This window comes from Leopardus geoffroyi, chromosome C2 (assembly GCF_018350155.1).
Source record: "Leopardus geoffroyi isolate Oge1 chromosome C2, O.geoffroyi_Oge1_pat1.0, whole genome shotgun sequence".
In the NCBI taxonomy this organism is placed as follows: domain Eukaryota; kingdom Metazoa; phylum Chordata; class Mammalia; order Carnivora; family Felidae; genus Leopardus; species Leopardus geoffroyi.
In genome coordinates this window covers 59,293,502-59,308,210 of record NC_059333.1, presented here as the reverse complement: position 1 = coordinate 59,308,210, position 14,709 = coordinate 59,293,502, and positions in this window count along the sequence as shown.

Below are 14,709 nucleotides of genomic sequence, written 5' to 3'. Positions count from 1 at the left end.
GAGAACTAAAAAAGATAGTTTTGAATGAAAAACAGCAAGAAACAGGATGAGATACATAACAATGTCAACTATATATTAAAAAACACATGTGCATGGAAAAATAGTACACATTTTGAATTTAATTTACGAACATCATATTTCAAAATTTAATTGGAACACTTGTACATTTACAAACACATGCACCCAAATTCATTTAATATATGAATTAAAAATTTGTAGGGTAATTGCCTATGTGGCATGGTTGGGAGATGGTGACTTAAAAAAAAAACTTGAACAGGGGTACCTGGGGATTCTCTCTCTCCTTCTTTCCACCCCTCGCCCACTCATGCTATCTCTCTCTCTCTCTATCTCTCTCTCTCTCAAAATAAATAGACTAACATGATAATATGTCATGAACTAATGACAAGGAGAGAAGGGAATAGCAGGGAAATGGAGAGAAAGACACAGAGAGAAATCTAATAAAGCAAAGCAATCGCATGTCTGCAGAGCAAGGACTGAACGACACTTGCAGAGAATCCATGTATATGTTTTCGTTCGTGACCAACTCCTGTCTGATGTTTTATCAATAACCTGAATAAAGATACTGTGAAGGGAAGAATACTCATCAACTTTCCAGGACACAAATTTGGGATAGGTTGCTACTCGAGCTGGTTAATGGAAATCAGGGATAACATCTTGGGAGTAGCCAGAGAAACAGTGGCACCCAAGCTTAGTGCTACTGTCTTCCTCTGATGGCCATATGTACGATACTCTTGTTGGAGAGAAAGAATCTGGTGGCAGGATACCACACTCCTAGGGCAAACAGAGCTGCATCTGGTCTTTGGGTCATTATTGATTCAGCGTTTGCCTACTGAGAAATGCTCAGAAAGAGGCCCCCGTGGGATCTGTAATACCCTGACACCCCTAATTTTTGCTTCTTCTGGGAAAGACAAAGAATTAGCATGATGTTATTATTAGCTCTTTTTCTAAAGCAATATTATTAATAAGCAGCATTTATTAAACTCTTACTGTAGGTCTGGTATTACGAATTCCTTGCATCCATTATTTTTAGTCCTCTATGACCCTATGAAGTAGGTATTATTATTAGCCATATGGGTGAAGAAACTGACGATAAGTAAAGAAACTTGTCCAAGGTCACACAATAGACCAAAATTCATACCCAAACTGTCTAACTCCAAAGTCTATTCTTTTAACCATTACACTGTAAGTGTTCGAGAGACAGGCTGCATTTCTCACCAAGGAGAGAGAGGTCCTTTTGGCTTAAAAACTCCGTTTGCTTGCTTTTTGTATCTTGAAAGGAGAAAGAGAAACCTGCTCCCAGTGTTCCAAACTAGACAGGAGAGTAGTCATTGGATGGCACCATGCTACACAAGGCACACTTTCTTTTGCAGTCTGCCTCAGGTCACTGAGGAAGCAGTGTTGGGCCATTGGAGGAATGAAGAACTCTGCTTTCAGGCAAAAGGCAGGAAACCACGTGAGCAATTGCTGGGGATGGGCTTGGCGCTACATGTGACGGGTAATAAAGTCCATGTAAAACCTTATGGTTTTCCTCTTAGTACCCTAAAATTTCCATTTCATTATAATCCAGAGTCAAGTATGATCTTTCCCAGAGAGGGGACACTCTTAATTTTGCCATAAAGCACTGCTCCTTCAGCAGCCTAATTTTTAAAAGCTATGCCACATTTCTTCACTGCGTCAGGCAATTTCAAACCTTCAGTATCTTTTTCTCTGCCTGGTCTCTCTCTTCCCTATTCTTCTCTTCTTTACTGTATTTGGTTTAGTTGTGTATTTATCTTACATCCCCACTACATTTCGAGTTTATTGAGAATTTTTTTTTGTTTGTTTTTCTCAACTTCTCCACCCATTATTTGCCAATCTAGGAGAATATTTTGCATATAGCATTTCACAATGAATATTTGGTGAGTTGGTGTATGTAGGCATGTAGCTATTAATTAGCTGTGGTTACGGATTTGTTTTTTACTAAAAATACCTAGGGAAAAGTCATTGCCTCTGGTTATCAGCTGGTATAATTTTGTAACTCTTTGTGACCTTACTTTCCACTCTCTGGAAAATGTAACTGCAGAGGTCTGTTGTGTAACCCTGGAAAAGAGTCTTCCTCTCCCTGTGACTTAGCCACTGCTCAGAATATCTTACTTGCCCTTTTCCTTCTCTTTTCCCATCCTTTCCCTCTTTTCTTCATTTACCATATGCTCCCTGTGTTTATCTTTTTGAAGAAATAGAGGTTTTTCATAAAATGAATAAGATGTAATCATTAACTTCAGAAGATGTAGGCTATCAATAACTTTAGTAAGATACAGGCTTTTATATGAATTTATTGGATACATTTTTTTTTTTCAACCCAATGACTTAGTTTGGGTTTGATTGATTTTTACTGGCACTGAGATGTAATGTGGCCGTCTTTTACTTAGGGCAGGGGTTGGGTAGGGTGGAGCTAAGTGCGGTTGGGGAGCCAACCTTGGCTTCTGAGTTTGGTTTGGTGCCAGTTGGTGGAAACTTGAGAGTTTCTAGTTCTTTTCAATATGATTACATAGTGAGGAGAAAAATGTCCAAACTAGGCAGCTGAAAAATAATTTCCCTCAAACCGTGTAATAAAAACTCAAGAAGCATTTTGACTTTATTTGGCTGTGATAAAGCAGGAAAAATAAGGGATATTTAAAGATTTGTAATGCACCAACAGGAGCCAACTGTAATTTAGATGGTGCTTATAAATGGTATGTATTTTTTTTTCTGTACAGAGTGGTATGAACTAACCTACTTTGCCTTACAACAATGTTAGTGCTTCACGTGGTATGGTAGACAATGACACCTATTAATCAACTTCTCAACACTTCTTTAGACTAAGCCAGGATATTCTTTAAACTGTTAGCAATAAATGAATGGCAACCTCTCCCTATTTACAAAGCTCCACTATTTGTGACATTTATCCAAAGATTCTTTACTTCTCCATCTCCGTCTTCCAGAAATGTATTTCTGTCTTCCTTGCACTCCTGGCCATACATATTACAGATAGTCATATTTCTGGAAGGTAATTAAGGCTGGACGGCCTCATGGAACATTCTCATTATCGCAGCCTCATTCCTACCCTGCATATGCTCAATGTTCTCACGGGTCATTGCAAAATGTTGATTGCTTTTCGGTGTGATCTGATGAATATGTCCACCTAGGAAACATGACACCTAGTGTTTTATTGCATTAACTTTTTATTCTGGGAGTCTTACCTAGGGTAACGAGATTAGCCACGAAAAAAACTGCATTAATGATATATTTTTGTCTCCAATATATCTAGAATGCTGTGCAAATCTCTGCAAATTTCTCTGAAGCTTTTGGTATGTTTTCTGAGGTGTATGCTCCTCAAGCAGATTCCACATGGTTCAACTCTGATCTCCTCTTCTCCCGGGTGCATCACTGGATTACATTTTCTAGCCCACTCCCAGTTAAGTGTGGCCATATGCTGAGGTCTGGTCAACAGAATCTGGGTAAAAGGAACATGACCACTTCTAGCCTGGCCTCTAAAACCTCTGGAGTGATCCTTTAAGCCAGTGTTCTCAACTGGAGAGGGTGTGATTTTTGCCTCCCCTCTCCACCTCCAGAATTTTTGGTATCGTCTGAAAACATTTCGGTTGTCACAATTGGGGGAGAATTCTATTGGCATGTAGTGGGTGGGGCCAGAAATACTGCTAAATATCTTACAATGCACAAAACAGCAAAGAATCATCCAGCCCGATATGTCAAAAATGCTGAGGTTAGCAAGCCCTGTTTTAACCTTTTTCTTACTCTGCCTCCTGCCTAGATGCAGAAGATCCACAAGAGGATTCAGAGAACCTAAAAGTTGTTCAAGCTTCTAGATAGGACACTAGCCTTCACTGAACAATTGGTTGCCTTGTGACTTGAGAAAGGAATAAAGCTTTTACGATGTGGTCACAGAGATTTGAAGTCTGTAAAACCATTAGAAATTTTTTGACCAAGATAAGCTAAAATCTTGGGCAAGTTATTTAATCTCTCCTTGACTTAATTTCCCTGACTCTTAAATAAAAATAATAATCATACCTACCTCATTAGGATTTTGTGTGGACTGAACGAGTTTGTATTTGAAAATACTTAGAGGAATGTCTATCTAATTGGTTAGCCATTATATCCATGAAAACCTATCTGTCTTTTAACCCATTCCTACAAAGGACTCCTCAAAGATGAAGTGGGAGACTAAAGGTGGAGACTTCTCTAGGTTGTAAGCCCTCTGTAGGTAGCACTGCTCAATAGAACTTCCTGCAATGATGGAAATGTTCTATGTGTGGTCTAGTATGGTAGTCGTTAGCCACCCATAGCTACTGGAGATTTAAAGTATGGCTAGTATGAGAGACTGAAGTTTAGATTTTATTTTATTTTAATTAATTCAAATTTAAATAAGTTTTGTGCCAGTTGCTACTGTATTGGACAATGCAGTTCTAGCATACAAGTTCCATGAGACCAGGGAATTGTTCTGATTTGTCCTTTGTATCCTCAGTGCTCAGATTGTTCCTGGGACATAGTAACTGCTCAATTAATATGCAGTGAATGAATTTTAGCCCATGAAGAAGAATGTTTTTTAGGGGATACCTGTTTCCACAAAATGTAATAAAAGCAAATTATTACCTGGATAAACCATTAATTTATTCCTCCTCATCCTCACTGAAGAGCTCTTTATCTCAGATATGTGTTACATCACTGCTATTCTGGATCCCTAGAGTCCCTCACAAGAGTATCTGTATAGAGAAATAAACTATTTTAACCTTGACTTTATTGCTGCCCCAGGTACAAGGTACATCTTCCAATGGGCCAGTCCTGAGGTAGGTGCCACTGACCTACTTTCTTCCCCTCCTGTACCTTCCGAGAGAATAGAGGAAGCACCTCTTAACATTAACACAAGAGAAACAGAGAAGATGGCAACTGCTTCCCAGTGTGAGCCTTCCTGATCTAGGCTAAGCAGGATCTCTGAAGCTAGCTAGCCTTATTCAACACCAGTCGAAATCAAGATGATGGTCATTTGTCTACAATTGTCTGTAGGGAGGGCAGGAATGAAAACAATGGCAATGTGGCATCCCTGGAGACTGGGGTCCACAGGCCTAATGTGCTGCCAAGGTCGAGACCTGCTGATGCAGACCCTCGTTTATAAATATTAATAGATTGCATGGAATCATGCAGCATTTGAAGAAAACAGCAACATGGGCGACATCAAAGATAGGAGAGCCAAACATTGAGAAAACATAAAATTTTAGAAAAATGTAAGATCTTAAAAAATATATTCAGTTCCATTTAAGAATTTTGAGAGGCCATAACATCTATGAAATAAGCGAGGCTGTTATAAAGAAGAGAAAAACATTTGCATATAGCATCTAGGAGTCTTTTACATATTTCTCCCCACACTTTTTCTACCTCAGAATTTTTCAACCTTATTACTGACATTTTAGGTCATGTAATTTTTGTACATTGTAAGATTTTAGAAGTATCCCTGACCTCTACTCACTAGATGCCAGTAAGAAGGCCCTGTCCCAGTTGACAACTAGAAGTGTCTCCCGATATCCTCAAATGGCGCTCACCCTGCCTCTGCTTCACAAGAATCTATTCTAAGAAAAAGGAAATGGCATTTAAAAAAAGAGAATCCCAAAGAGAAGGGCCAATCATCCATTTCACCCGGAAATCTTGCTTTGGATGAGCTTGCCAGCCCAAATTTTGGAGATGCTGGTTTTGTTTTAAGTTGTGTTCCTAGGTTATGTGGTTTTAATATAGACCTAAAGACTCTTCCTAATAGTGATAATAAGAATAAATGTTTAGTGGTTGTCAAGGACTGAATTTTCTCATTTTGCCTGGATTATCTCATTTAATGCTTAAAACAGCAACCAGCAAATAAATTGGATATTATTATTGGCATCTCACATAGGGGGAAACAGGCAAAGAGCTGTTAAGAAACATGGCTAAGATCAAGCAACTAGTAAGTGATAGAACTCCAATGAAAGGCCAGGAGATCTGACTGAAGTTTATGCATCGTTCACTGCATTCCCTTCCCAAAAGATTAATTTTAACATAAAGACTATCTAACCCTGGAACCTGAGGGTTGAAGTGAGATTGAGATAGTTGGTTCTTTCTTTACCCCTCCAACCACATCAGTAACCCATTGCCTAACCTACTCATGCCTTGGGCAGTCCTTTATATCAATGTACAGAAATGTGTGTAGGGAAAGTCTAGAGCAGCACCCATCTTTACACAACCATTGGACCATTTTTCCTTTGATAAGAGTATCCAGATCCAGATCATCAGAAGCCTATCCAGTAAAGGAAACCAACGGGAAGAGGATGGCTTATAGTCACTACACATTACCAAAGTGCCATGCGGCCAAGGAGCTTCCATTTCTGAGCTTTGGCGTCTTCATCTGCACTTTAGAGATCAATAGGCTAAACCCCGCAGAGTTATGATGTGTATAAAGCCTCAAGCAGAGTGTCTGGTACATGGTAGGTGTTCAATTCAATGGTAGTTACTCTAGTAGCTGAAAGGACATTCCTTGTGAATTTACCTCTGAAATTGGGCTCATGGTTCTCTGTACTCCTACTTTGAACCCTGTCTTTAGCTTGTATTTTTTTTTATTTGCTGTTTGTTCCTGGCTTTCTCATCTGGCCTATATTCTACGAATCTAGCTTAGTCACTTGCCTCATGCTCAACCCACCTCTGGGGCCTTTGTGTTTCGGGTCTTCCTGTTCCCGTGTGACCTCTGGACTCAGCTTGCCCTACATTTTTAGTTTTTGTTTGGTTCCAGGCTCCCCAAACCCGTCTAAGTCTGCCCCAAAGCTGGAGCAAGTAGAATTCAAAGGAGCAGGAAAGAGAAGGTACGAACTGAAGAAAACTAGCTACAGAATTAGAGAGTCACAAAACGGAAGCAGAAAAACCACTAATGCAGAAACAACAAAAATGGAACAATTTTGGTGTGAAAGGAAGCCAAAGGTCTTTTCCTTCTGCCATCTATGTGGTTTCTGCTCTTAGGGATGATGCCTTACCGAGACCTCCATGGATCGGAGAACTTGCACTGAATGAGGAATCAGAAGAAATCCTTTGAAGCATGTTGAGTTGCTGCTACCCAAGAGCAAACTGCTTGCCTCCTGAGGGCAGGAGCCTACAAAGCTTCGGGGACATGTGTTTGTAACGCCAATGCCGGCTTTTTGTTGGTTTGAAAGCTGCCAGGAACAAATTCTTCTCTCCTTTTGTGAGAGGCTTCTTGCCAATACTTGCCAAGCAATTTCAGTTCTTAAAAACAAAAACAAAAAACCGCCTGTTTCAGGTTGGCCTTGCAATCTTCAGCCACCACCTGCAGGACCAGCTTCCTCCTTGAAGCTGACGGTTTTGAAACCCAAGGTGAGGAATGTCCCCTGTGATGGAGCATTTGGTACAAAGAAGTCAGGACGCAGTGCATTAAAATGGTTGACTAGAATAAAGGAAACTTTAGACCCAGGATTAACAGATGAGAAGTGATCAACATACTGCCGGCCCACAAGACTGGGTGCAGACCATTTATTTTATTTATCTGAAACAAAACCTAATCTGTTTAATTTGTGATACATTTTCACTGGAATGAGAAGAAAACACTTTAGGTTTTATTGGTGCTTATAAAGCAGATTGCCCCCTCGGGTCCAAAAGCACAAGGAAATAGGGCTCCTCAGCCCTCTCTGTTCCCATCATGCCTGTGAGAGAAGGAAATCCTGAGGAGAGAGGGAGAAGGGAATCAGGGGAAAAGAGTGAGGGCAATAAACACATAAGCATAAGTGTCTGCTTGTTGAGCATGATCTTTCACATCCTACCTGGAATGAGTCACAAGAGAGTTCCTGGCAACACTTGAGAGAAACCTTTATGTTTCAACTTTGGTGGGTTCAGTGTGCTAGAACTCCTGGCACAGCTGACTCTCAGAGGAAGAGGCACACAAAATTCTCTTGCCCTGGACTTGACCCTTCACCTGTCTAATGCCCATCCTGTTCACAGTTGTGACCTCCCCAGATGTCTGGCTACCTTTGACTCCTATTTTCCAGCTGAGCTCTTATTTTTAGCATTAGTCTTGACCAGCCCTGTTACCACATCCAACTTCACCTACTCATAAATGCTCTTTCCACTGGCTCTGGAAGTCTCCTTGTGTTAAGAGAAGTAGGAGTTGAGGATTAGGGATTGGTGAGTAGACGAAGCAAGGAAACACTCCTAACTTTATTCATGCAACAAATATTTATGATCTACCCTGTGCCAAGAGCTAGGACTTCTGTGATACATTGGGTAGTCACCAGCTAAACTTTAAGGATCTTGTTCTTATATGTGCTTGGGTTCCATGTGTTACCACATGCAGGTAACATCTACTGATGTTACATGATCTACGCCAAGCACTGTGCAGAGACCTTTGTCCTAAAAAATACCCACAGAAGCACGATAAGGAGTAAACTTGTCAGTTCTGCTTTGTAAGCTGAACCTCCAGATGCTGAGTATATTGTCTAGGCTCATAAAGCCAGTAATGGGTGAAGCTAGGATTTTACCCAAGCTCTAACTCCTATTCCACTGCCCTTCATTTCTGTGCTGCACTCTGCTGGCTTGGAATCATAGATCCTTGCACACTGCCACAATTAAATGTTTGTAGAATTAGACTATTTGTTCAAGGAAGTCCTGCAGGGTTAACCCTGTGAGTGAGGAGAAGGTGGTGACATAGGTGATGATATGTGATCGATTGTACATAACTTTAACTGGTTTGGGGGTTTACTGTGGGAGATGACTAATTACCTTCTTTTTAGTTCCCTTACAAAGACTGCATAACTCTGGGGTATGATGAAGGTTCACGTTCAGTGCTGAACATCATAATGAGAATTATTTTATGTCTTGCCCCCACCCCCCAACCCCCAACCTGGAGATAATAAGCATCCTAAGAGAAGGTGAATTTGAAGAGTGTTTAGGATGCTTTGATGGCAGCACCATTCGAATCCCAGGGATGTCCCTAAGACTGTTAGATGGGTGTTTCACTTGAAGCCAACCAGACTCCTCTGAGACCTTATGTTTGGTGAGGCATCTAAGATCATAGCATATCCCCTGGCAATTACTCAGCATTTCTGAGAAACTCTCCACCCATCTGAGTTTGCTTGTTTGGTGGAATTGCCAACAAAACATCACCATCCCTGGTCCGGCATGTTTTTCCTAGCAAGGTGGAGTCAGTTCCCACTGATGTCACAGGGGTTTTAGAGGACTGTGATTATAGTTATCCACACTGTACTAGGCACTATGACAGGGAACCTACCTTCCCCATGTGGGGGAATTCTCTACTGTCAAGGGAAAGATACATCACAGTAAAGCAAAGACCTGAATGATTGGTTTCAAAGACACAGCCATTATATTGTCCAGGTCTGCAAAAATGAGCATGATCTCTTCTGGGACAGTGCCCTTGTAATTCAGCTATTGTCTACACTCCAAAGCCCTAGAAGTTTTGTTTGGGTTTGTGGCTCAGCAGTGACACAGTTGCGATCAATCCCTAGGCAGACACAACTCTGTCTGGTTGGCAGGGTAAAGCCCATCTTCACTGGGAAATATGGGCTAGTTCTAACACTGTTGGAACCAGTAAACCTCCGTAAGAGAAGGAAAATGTTAATTTCAAACCTCTCAGTTGCTTTCTTTCTTAAGCAAACCCAAGGGTAGAAAAAGAGAGGCACCTAGTGATTAGTAACCATTTGTGTTGAGTCTACTTTTTTTTCATCTCTCTCTTTTTTTTTTTTTCCATCCATAAAGAAGCAGGTAGCTACATCAGATGAAGTCCAGGGGGTAAAAGGATTAAAAATTCTCCAAGGAAATACATTCTAAGTCTGGCAATCTTTTAAATAATCTATCCAAGGAATTTTATATCTTACCAGTGAATTTGCTCTTTCAAAGTTTGGTATAATAACAACTGATGTTTACATAGTGCTTATTTGGGGCGAGGGACTAGTCTAAGTGCTTTTAAAAAATTATATATTAAATCCTCGAATTCTCATAGCAACTCTATTAAGTAGGTCCTATATTTACTCCTATTTTAAAAATGAGGCAACTAAGGCACAGAGAGAATCAGTAACTCACCTAAGTTTTCATAGTGAGTAAAGGCAGAATCAGGAGTAGAATTCAAACAGTCTAGCTTCGAGGCTTAAGATACTTCACTTTCATCAGAAAAAAGAGAGAATTTAAAGGCAGATAAAGAAGGATCAGTCATTTTTGCCCAATGGTTTAGGTGACCACACTTCATGTCTCAGTGACAAAAATGAATCCAGTGTTCCAACCAGCACTAATACTCTGTGGCTCTGGAATCCACTTCTCCTTCCCTTTATTCTTACCATGGTCTCCTCACCTGACAGTCTGCTCCATATGCCTGCTGGTGTCTATGGGCTGATTATATTTGAAATGATGCTGAGGAGTGTGGCATAGGTCCAGTCATAAGAAAGCCACTCCATCAGAGTGGAGCCTTCAGCTGGGGTTTCTAGATGGGTTGGAACAAGTCACTTTCTTTTTAGATCTGTAAGGGGAACCCACACATGGACTCTGGTTAAGCAGTATGTCATTTTCCACAACTCAGCTCGTGATTGCCAAATTTCTATGCAAAGGCGACATTGTATGAAAAATCAGATGCTCTTTTGTCTGATTAAAGTTAAGCGTAAAAATCTTATGGATCCATAAGAATAGAATAACAGTGGTACCTGGGTGGCTGAGTTGGGTAAGCGTCTGACTGTTGGTTTCAGCTCAGGTCATGATCTCACAGTTTGTGAGATTGAGCCTCGAGTCAGACTATGCACTGACAGGTTGGAGCCTGCTTGGGATTCTCTTTCTCCCTCTTTCTCTGCCCCTCCCCCACTCAAGTTATCTCTCTCTCTCTCTCTCTCTCTCTCTCTCTTTCCAAATAAATAAGTGAACTTTAAAAAAAGAATAGAATAATAAACTTCAGGAAAATTTTCGATCTGAGATTACGGACTAATAACGGAGTTGAGCAACTCAACTAGATGATAGTGCTGCAGAGTGAAGAGAATAGACTATAACAGGAAGAGATACTAGCTAGCTGAGCTCATCCAGGTTGCAAAACAAATCTTTGTCATTAACTTGTTTATTTTCTGTTTCACTTTATGACTCTTTTTCTTACTATTTTAATAGTTTTTGTTTTGTATTCATTATTTAACATTTTGTGTCATTGATTCATGGTGATTGTCTCTAGTTCTAAGATCTTTGGGTCTAAGAGCTTGAACCAACATTAGGACCCCCTGGGCCAATCATCTTGTTTTGTGAGTGAAAGGGCTGAGACCAAATCAGTTAAGGGACTTTTCAAGTGTAGTGAGATGATGGGAGATGCCTGAGAGCTCTCATGGTGGTTGGAGCTCAGCTTCCTCCAACCAAAATTGGTGTTGGGGCAGAGACAGAGGAGAGCAGCAGCTATTTGACTCTGGCTTTATCCCTTCTCCAGACCCTGTGGTAAGTTTCCCTGTTATGAATACCAGGAGCCATACTGATGACTTTAGAAGTACAAGGGTGAGACAGGGTGGTATATGGTCTATTCATTGCAGAGTGACTACCTCCAGATGTTTTCTGCCTCCTCATGGTTTTCAGTTCTTCACTTCAGGTCATTTTTTACCTAATGCTTTTTGCCATTGAGATACCTACACTATATCTTCCTCAAGGGCAAGAGATGGGGTAGAGGCTTACAATAAAACCTTCACAGTCTTGTTCACAGCCACAACAGATTTTTACTCTTTTCCTTATCATTTTGGTTAAGGGCAGCTACTTTTTACTCAGAAGCAGTTAAAGGATCTAAATGGCATCTATAATTGCATATATTCTGTAATTTTCTTGTTCTTACCATAGGACACAGCCACCATGTGTGCATGTGTGTGCACATTTGCTTACTTGTATTTATATGACTGAATCTAGGATATCAGTTTCTGAATCTAGGAAGGAAATAGGGTGAGATTGATTTTTAGGCCTCAGAGTTTGAACTAGAGTTGGATCCAGTTAAATGCTTATTGCAACAGTTGAATTTACTGGTAAGCAACAGTCTACATGTAGTTGTAGTCATTTTTGTTTCTACTTTATACAAACCTCTCTGATGCAGTATGTAACTAGGTATTAATTCCTTAACTTTATATTTAATAGAAAGTTAACTTTTCAGGAAACATTTAATTTATGTTCTTGGTTCATGAATTCAGGGAAGTACTATGGGTCAAACATAATCATAACTATGGTATTCCCATTTGCTGGGTGACAGCTGCTAAGGAAACACAGTGAAAAAAGAATAGGGTCTTTTTATTTGTGGCAAATGTTATACGACCCTTAGAAGCTGGGTTGAATTTTCCTGTTTCCAAGCAGTGAAAACAGAGCCTCTAAGAGTTCCTTTAACCTGACTATGATCATGTGGCATGCCAAAGGAGGAACCTGCAGACTATTCTAGGTACCAATGTGTTCTCTTTACCTAGTTTACTTCCCTTCTATTTGCCAAACTCAATTTGATCTCAACTTCATTGGCTTAGATTATTTCCCCAGATAAATAACCCCAAAGTAGACTCTGAATTGTACTTGCCTCAGCATATTTGAGTGTACTATTCTATGAACTCCTACATCTAAGGTCATCAAAGAATAAGGAAAAAAAAAAACACCCCCAAACATGCCAATGAGTTGGCAAAGTCCAGGAAATACAGCCTTGTTATGAAGGGAAATCTCATTGATACTTCTAAGGGAAAGGAATGTTTTATTGTTCTAATTTCAACACAGTCAGTGAAGAGGATGTTGGCTGGCTGCCAGGCATAGAAACAAAACCTGTAATGAAAAAAAAATTCAACATCAGAAATACAACCACATCTATCTTGACACACATTTAAATTTTGTAAAACACTCTTCCAAAGTAACCTGGTAAGTTTAAATATGACATTCATATCCACCTAGTGCTCAATATGTCTGGAATTGGGATGACTTTTAGCTCCACCAACCAGAGAAAAAAGGACATTCCTAACTTTATCCCAGCCAAATGATTTGTGGTCTAAGCCAAGAGGAAACCCAGATAGGAAAGCTGAGCCCAGCCCTCATAGGCTACATGCTGCCTGCAAAAGCTGACTTTGCTTCGAAAGAAATTCCAAAGAGCCAAGAGCAAAACTTGACAAAGTCCATAGGGTTATTGCAGGAACTTTAATTTAGACCTGCCTTAGTGGGTACACCCACTAATACACCCAGATCAAAGAAATTTTTAATAATTTATGTCATGAAAAATATAGTCTCTGACTACAGTGGAATAAAATTAGAAATCAATAACAGTAAGAAATTCTGGAAATTCATAAATACATGAAAATTAAAAAACATACTCCTAAGTAACCAAAGGATCAAAAACTAGCAAATCTGACTCAAGAGGAAACAAAATCTGAATAAATCTGTAACAATTAAAGAGATTGAGTCAGTAATTAAAAGCTTTCCAGTGAAGAAAAGCCCAGGATCAGATGGCTTCACAGGTGAAGCCTACCAAATATTCAAAGAAAAATTAACACCAATCCTTCTCAAACTCTTTCAAAAAATAGAAGAGGAAGGACTTCTATTATCCTGATTCAAAAACCAGGCAAAGACATTACATAAAAAAGAAAACCACAGAACAATATCCCTCATGAATATAGATGCAAAAATTCCAAACAAAATTTTAGCAATACGAATCCAACAATAATAGAAATAATAAAAGAAATAATAGAAAAAGAAATAATATAATATATTATAACCAGGTTGTGTTTATCCCATGAATGTAGTGGTGACTTAATATTTAAAAATCAATGTATTAACCACATTAACAAATTAAAAAAAGAAAAACAAACCATGCTGTAACAATTGGATACCTTTATGCAAAACAAACAGAAAATGAAGTTTGATTCATATCTCGGACCATATAAAAAATTAACTGAAGATGGATCATAGACCCAAATGTAAAACCAAGGCTATAGAACTTCTCAATAAAACATAGAAGAAAATCTTTGCTACCTTAGATTAGGTAAAATTTTCTTTTATCTGACACCAAAGCCATAACCCATGGAGGATTAAAAAAACATAAACTGGCGTTAATAAAAATTGTTTTGTTCTTTGTAAAACACTGCTCAGAGAATGAAAGTTCAAGCCACACATTTGGATAAAATATTTGCAAAGCACATATCTGAAAAAAACAACAATAACAACAAACTTGCATTTGGAATACATAAAGAATTCTCAAGCTAAGAATATGAAAGCCGACTACCCAATTTTTGGGTAGGGTGCCTGGGTGGCTCAGTCGGTTGAGCCTCTGACTCTTGATTTCAGCTCAGGTCATGATCCCAGTGTCTTGGGATTGAGCCCCATGTCAGGCTCTGCACTGAGCATGGAGCCTGCTTTCGATTTTTTTTCCCTCTGCCTCTGTGCCCCATTTGTGATCCCTCTCTCTCTGAAATAAACATGAAAATTTTAAATAAAATAACATAAAATAACATAAAAATAAAAAGTGGGAAAAATACTTGAATAAACCCTTCACTTCACCAAAGAATATAGGTGACAAGTAAGTAACTGGCAAGATTAAGTTGACATTTTTACTCATTAGGAGAATGTAAATAAAATCATAATGAGATAATACTATATACCTAATAGAGTGGCTAAAGTTAAAAAGACTGACTATATCAAGTATTGATGAAGGTATAGAAT